Source organism: Wyeomyia smithii, chromosome 2 (assembly GCF_029784165.1).
Source record: "Wyeomyia smithii strain HCP4-BCI-WySm-NY-G18 chromosome 2, ASM2978416v1, whole genome shotgun sequence".
NCBI lineage: Eukaryota > Metazoa > Arthropoda > Insecta > Diptera > Culicidae > Wyeomyia > Wyeomyia smithii.
The window spans coordinates 181,656,896-181,664,562 of NC_073695.1; positions in this window are offsets into that span (position 1 = coordinate 181,656,896).

The following is a 7,667-nucleotide window of genomic DNA, read 5'->3' on the forward strand; positions in this document are numbered from 1 at the left end:
GTCCCGTCGAGATGCGGTATCATATTTTTCAGTTCGCTTTTTTTTCGCTTCACCAGCTGCACACACTCTCTGCCCTAAGAACTTGAATGTTGACGGGCAAAAAGTCGTTGTGAAAAATAAATTAGTTCGAAAAAAAAATCAGCTGTATTCTTATGCGTTTTTAAAACTGAAGTATTTTTTGCATTTTTTTTTTCATAATATTGGGAAATATTTAATTTTAAAATAATTATTCGCAATTTTCACTGCAAATTCCATTGCATTCCATTCTCAATTTGGCGATTAATGGCCAAAAACCTTGGTCGTATGCGCTACGTTCCAGGTCAATTCATGAACATGATAAAGCGTGCATACCGATAGCGTCTAGCAACAGTCGTTCATCGCATATAAGATTAATTCGTGTAAATTTTCTAAAACATGTCGTTTACTGCAAAAATTCGTTGCGTATTCTGTAGTCTCCAAATTTAAATTTTCCAAAAGATCAAATCTATGTTCAAATTCTTTCTACAAATCTTTATAAATAAATAGTTTCAAATACAGAATCACAAGAACGTTGCCATTGTCGTCTGCGAGTATTGTTCAAACGAATAAGAAGCTGATGATTTTCGTCAATTACACTGGTCGCCAAAAGCAAAAAAACCTGTCCTATAGCTCAAAATAGTTATCCTAAAAAAGATTATAGGTTTCTAACCACTCCTGTGAATTTTGGTGCTCCTAGTGTGTTCAGAAGTGCGTCAAATTGCGGCAGAGTGATTGCTCACCAGGTTCATCTTTTCTATGTTGGTTTATGGGAAAACTCATTTGATTCTTTGAAAAAGTAATTCACAGGAACGGTAAAAAAGATATAATCTTTCATTTTTTTCCAGGATGAGCCTTGGGGCAAAAAAAAACAAAGAATAGAAAACAGAGTTTACTTTTCATAAGTGATTAATTTTACATGGATAAAGATATGGGATCAGATGGATTTCTTACAGGAGAAAAATATGAAGGAGATTAAATAGAATAATATAGGAATAGGAACGATCCATGATGGACGATAAATGTTGAAATCACCAAGTATGAAAAATTAGGGCATTTTTTTCCGAGTTTCTATAACTCATCTTTGAAATGATGTTTATGTCCGCGTGTGCATATGAAAAATAAATATGCTGCGGCTATGAATTAATTCCTCAGTTAGTCCCAAAAGATTTCATATCTTTCGTCTTAAGATTGGGAAAAGCAAGCTGTTTAATTCGAATTCGATTGCAATTTCAATTTCACCGGAACCGGAACCCCGTAAGTAGGATCATATTCCAATTGGGCTTAAGATAAGTTTCGATAAAAATTGGAATGTAAACTTCTTTACTTTTTCTTTCCAACTTATATTGCTTATAGTATGAAGTTTGTCAACATCATGACATTTAAAGGATCGAACACTGTTTGCTGCGAAAAAGAAATTTTATTTGCCGGAATTGGTTCATTATCTCAGTAGCAGTACTGCTTGAGTATTTTTGTTTACCGCAGTTTTCGATTTATTCATATAAGCAGTTATTTGTGAACTGCTTCAGTTGACTGGCAAAAAAAATTGACCTATCTATTACAACGTCAGCATAGCAAGTGGTCAAGCGTGTTTGAACAGGAGTAGGAAATTTGAGCGATACAATAGGCTGAAAAGTAATTGGATTTGAATTAGTTTCACCCTTACTAAACGAATAGAGATAATTTTACATATGATTCCAGTCAGTGGTGTAGCCAAAGGGGAAAGAATTAGAATTGATCCCCCTTCCCAGAACATTTAATATTTAATTTTATTTTTGAATAGTAGGGTTCTGTATTTCTTTATCAGTAGGGTTGAATTGTTTTGTCTCCTCGAAAAAAGGCCCCATGCTAAATTTCGAATCAATGGAGCTTCGGGATGTGTAACCTCAAAGCGGTCTAAGTTTTACTTATATGATCGTCGATATGAAATTATCGAAACCGAACTTTTTTTAACCAAATCTCGTAGCAATGCATGAAACTGCAGAATTGTTTACGCCGGTGATTAAAAAATTTATTTGACGATTCGTAATATCGAACTTTACTACCGTTTACAGTCGCTACTGGACTGCTTTGTGACGTGGTGTAAACTTAATGCCTTGACACTGAGCATAGCAAAATGTGAAGTGATCTCATTTCACCGGGCTCAATCGCCGATAATTTTTACGTATGCAATTGACGGGCATCAGCTAAAAAGAGTCGATCACGTGAACGATCTTGGCGTTATCTTGGACCCAAGACTGACTTTTGAGAGTCAAATTCGCTATTAGATTATTGGCATAAACAACTTTGCAACTTTCTATCGGCCAAAAAAGTAAAGCTTTAACCGCTTTGACTTTTGCCAGGGACACAGAATTTTCCGTACGTGCGTAGAAAATAAAGACCGCCCGGGATCAACAATTTGTTGCTAGATTGATTTTATTAAACAAATTCTACTGAAACCCCAGAGAGAAACAAATTACTTTTCCAAATTTTCCGCCTGTCCTTTCATAGTTTTTTTTCTTGGCTTTGAAAACTTTATCGCTATTCTTTTTTGGTGTCTACTCAATGCGCTTCCATGCAGTCGTCGTTGTTTCTCCCGTGAACAAGGTGTTTAGTATCAGTAGTTTATTCTGGTGAAGGAATGTCGGGAAACATACTATTTTAGACTATACAACAGAAGGTTGCAATAAATGTCTGTATGTGGGAATGGAAATTTGTGACTGTAACTCTGGGAAAGAGGCTGCTGAACAATTGAGTTGGAATTTTGCATGGGGACATTTTTCGAGAAGACGAAACTTTTAAGAACAACTGATTAAAGAAATTCCAAAAGTTGTTTTGAATGTTGTTTTTGAATTGATCGTTGACTGAACTACGCAACTGTTAATTTAAGTAGCACAGTAAGCGGCATCGTTAATGACAGCATGAAAACACTTCATTAGCTAAGTTGTTCTCTCCTACTTTCCCTCTTCAATATTCTCTCGTTAATTTACATTACATATAATTTTATCGAGTTGGAGTTACACCAAGAAATAGTTTTATTCTAATTTTAATCTCATCAACGATTTCTTTTAGAATAACTTTGATCGGCCTGGTGTTCTAGATGTCCCATTTATGCACCTTTTCAGTTAACGTAAGTAATCCACCTTTAAATAAATGCAACAGATTATTTCTCCGTGTTGCTTTGTCTATCTCCAGAAAATTAGGAAAACCTTCTTTTTTATGACACGTTTCTTTTAGAATAGGACCATTATGATCCCTAATTGTTTCGGCCAATCAGCGGCATGCTTCTTTTCGAACAATTTATAAGGTAAATTTAGAAATAGTTTCAACACCTAATTTTCTCTTTTTAAACCGTTATGTACTCGGCAGAGTACCCTGGTTTCAAAAAACATGGTTAACCCGGGTCCTTTTTCTATTTTTGCCCGATTTTCAGTCTGGGCTCTCAAATAATTGGAAAATCAGTCTATTATTATTTTTGGTTTTTTATTTTACAGGAACCTGAGACCACATCTGGTTCCTGTAAATCTGGATCTTCCAGACCAAGAGACAAATTAGTACAACTGTCAATAAAACCGAACAACATTGCACAATGGTCCAGAAACCAAATTTAGGAAAAAATTTGGTTCTAGAGCTCTATAGCGATATTTAAGAGAAAACTTCCTTCTACAACAACAATATCGCACGCTAGCCGGGGGACTAATGCGGTCTCGATCAACTAGATTAGTTGAGGGAATTCGTTATCGATATTGTTGTCGGCACATTTTGCATGTTGTAGGATAAGTACTAGTATAAGTAAAATTTGGGGTAACTCAAATTTACGAAGAAATCAAATATCTAACTTTTGTATCTTGATAGAAAAAGAACTTGTTCTACAATGTTATAGCTTCGTTAATTTTAAGTGCCTTTGTAGAAAAAAGTTCTTTTCTATCTTTGAAAACGACCGATTTATTTTAAAAAAAAACACATTTTGTGCTTTAGGGCTTCTTAAGAGGAACAATTTACAATGCTGATATCGTGAATATCTCAATTCTACTCTACTTCAGTTATTAATTTTTTCATAAACAAATACACTAAAGTCGCTCTTTACGCGGGGGATACGTGCCGCGTTACAAAACGCGTAAATTCCGGAATCCTCGTAAATTCCGGAATCCGCGTAAAAAACGCGTGAATTCCGGCATCCGCGTAAAAAAACCGCATAAATTCCGAAATCCGCGTAAAAAACCGCGTAAATTCCGGAATTCGCGTAAAAAAAGCCGCGTGAAAAAACCGTGTAAAAAGCGACCTTAGTGTATGCGTTTTCCATTTTTTTTAACTCTAATATTTATTTGGGCCCAACCGCAAAGCATAACGGGGCTGAATATCTTTTGGAGTAGGGAAAAGCCAGCTTGAGTAGAGCCTGTATCCCGACTGCTCCTCCTCAAACAGGCATAAAAACCCTCTCATCTTTTTTCTTTTAAAAATACAATTTAAAAATAAATGTCATTTAAACCTACGGCTAACAGTAACATTAAAGTTCTTTTCTATATGAGTAAATATCAATTTTTAATACTATTCGTCCCTTATCTCTTAGAAATCAGAACTTATATCTATGTTCGGTGGATCATGTATCTCAGGAAGAAGCGATGTTTCATGTGTCTCTAAAAAGATGAATAAAAGAAAGAAGAAAAAGAACAGAATTAGTGTGAAACTTTTTAATGGAGGTTGTGTTGGAAAATAAGAAGAAAAAGCAAGGATATGATCAAATTCGAAAGCGTTTTTTATTTGTTTGTCATTCTTTTTGGGGCGAGCATAAAAATATATTTTGGTCTCAATTTGAAGGAGAAAATAGGACTCTATATATGGAGATATTTGAACACATAACAAAAATTCAAATAATTTTATATATTATGCATATATAAGCACACAGATTTCTTTTTTAGTATTTTTTCTAAAACAAGAAGTAACTACCTTTAATATGATCCAAAAAGATCGAAATCGAACAACTGGTTCAAAAGTTATGAATTTTTGAAAATAAAATACATCGAACAAGGCCATTTTTATGGTCACCCTATTCCGAAGCTAGTCCCCCTACGACTCATCGAAAAAGTACGGGTTTGATTACCTCCAACATAGATCCATCTCTGCAATTTTGAGCACAATTTAAGCACTTTGCGTTGTTAATTCCGAAATAGGGTAACCATAAAAACACAAAAATGTATAACTTTTGAATCAGTTGATTGATTTCCGATATTTTTTGTATCAAATTGAAGGTAATTATTTCTGGTTTAAGAAAAAATACCAGAAAAAAAGATCTGTATTCTTTTACATGCAAATTATTTAAAACTATTGAAATTTTTGTCTTGTTTTCAAATTGAATTTACTCAATTTTAAAAAATTACATTATTTTTAATTTCTCCATATACAGAATCAAATCTAGATGAACATTTCAAAAGGTCCTATCTGCTTTCATCGTTTCTCCGGAGTTTTTTTTTTTTTCATTTTGGTAATGTTCACACAACATTTATTTGACACGGCACAATACAAGTTAATGTTTAACTGAGCCAAATAAAATTCTGGTAATGGTTCAGCTTTAGTAACTCTCCCGAGCGTGGGTTTCGTAATCCTTCTGCTATCAACTTGTGCAAATCATGTGTCATAAAATGTGTCTAATAAGTTGTGAAGATTGAATGAAAGTAATCGATCGTTGTTGTTTCCTTTAAATTGAAACCAAGAGATTTTTTTTATGTTTGTCCAAAAGACAGATGAAAAACGCATATTTTTTGATAAAAAACATAATTACAACATCAGCATTGCAAATTATTTCCCTTAAGAAGCCCTAAAATTCGTTCAAAGACAGTTTTGATGTGAAAATTGAAACAAAAAAGTTAGAGCACAAAATGTGTTTTTTCAAAATAAATCAGTTGTTTCCAAAGATAGAAAAAACTATTTTCTACAAAGTTACCTAAAATTAACGCAGCTATAATATCGTAGAAAATTTTTTCCTTCTATCTACAAAGATAAAAAGTTAGATACTTGATATATTCTAAAATTTGGATCACCCCAATTTTTGATATTTTTCGATAAGCGCTTTATCATATTTAACAACTTTATAGAAGAAAGTTTTTCACTTAAATATTGCTATAGAACTCTAAACCCAAATTTCATCCTAAATTTTGTTTCTGGACTATTGAGCATTGATATCAAAATTCATTAAATCACTCCAAGAGTTGATTCTCATTCATTTTGAGCCAATCTGATGAGTTGTCCGAAATGGCCATTTCGGAGCAGGTTTTGAATATGGTCCTGGAAAACCGGATTTACGGGAACCATATGAGGACCAACGCGAACGGTTTTAGATCCCGTATACTGAAAGCAGACAAATTTTCCAATCTTTTGACGGATCAAGATCCAAAAATTGCCAAGTATATAACGGTTAAATTATTAATCTTTAGATTGTCTCATTATCAGTATTTTCCATTTAGTCGATTTGCTCAGGTAAAGTATTAAATAAATTTTTTCTGCAAACGCTGAAATTGTCAGAAGGAGAAATCTTGCTACAATTCTACAATTTCACGCAAAACAGGACAACCATTTCAATTGACCATTTTGGTCTAGCTGAAAATTTGCACAGAAATTTCTATGAGCTAAAGATGCGCTATAGGAAACCTTTTTTTAATCGCGACACAAAATGGTGAAATTCAGAAAAAGGTATCGATGTTCACAAATATTTTTGGAGCCAGATGGGATTGATTGGTCGTTGTGACGTCCTCGGCAAAGTTGTAAATGGTATTCTTTTCGTTCCAAAAAAATATGCATCGCTAGAAAAAATTTTTTTTTTCAATTTTTTATAGTGGATTTTTTTTGGAAGAAAAAAAAATTACCTGCAACTTTTTCGAAGAGACTTTATTAACTGTTTAGACGCTAAAAATAATTTTGTCATTAGCAGAAGAGAGGCGCAGAAGAGAATCCCAGCATGTCAGCACATTAAGTCAGGAGGGATTATTTTTTGCGCCTTGTGTATAAAAATGATAAAAAAATATTTTAGTATAAAGTGCTGCTTAAAACTGAGTCGTGATTGAAAAAAAATATGTTTACCTATAGCACAAAATGACATCCTTAACCAGGATGTTCCTGTGCATCTGTGTAGCCAAATCAAAAATGACAGTTGAAAAAAATTAAAACTGGCACATTTTCCACAGAATAGCTCTCCTCCACCGAAGCGTGTTTTTTTATGGTCATGTCATATCAGGTAATACGAGAAAAAATCTAACGCAATATCAAAATTTTAAATTTTAAATAGGTCGTCTTGAAAAAAAAAAAACTATCCAAAAAACACAACACCAGAAATCTTCAAAGTAAGTGATTTTAACGCTGAACACCGGTCATAAAATAATTCTCTAACTAGTTCCAAAGGGAAAATTTTGTATGATGATTATTGCTTCTCAAGATATAATTAAGTTCAATATCTGAATAGTTTTGTATGCTTTTCTTCCGTAAGAAATCCATCTATGATCGATTTAGTATTAACAGACATAATTCATTATCTTTTAGCAATCAACACAACCTGTTTAGGCCGATTTTCTTCAATTATCCTGATATGAAACGGAGATGAAAAGCATATCTTTATCTACTAATTTAATGTCGTAACTAATTACATAGAATACGAAATGTATAGTTTCGGATGGAATAGTATA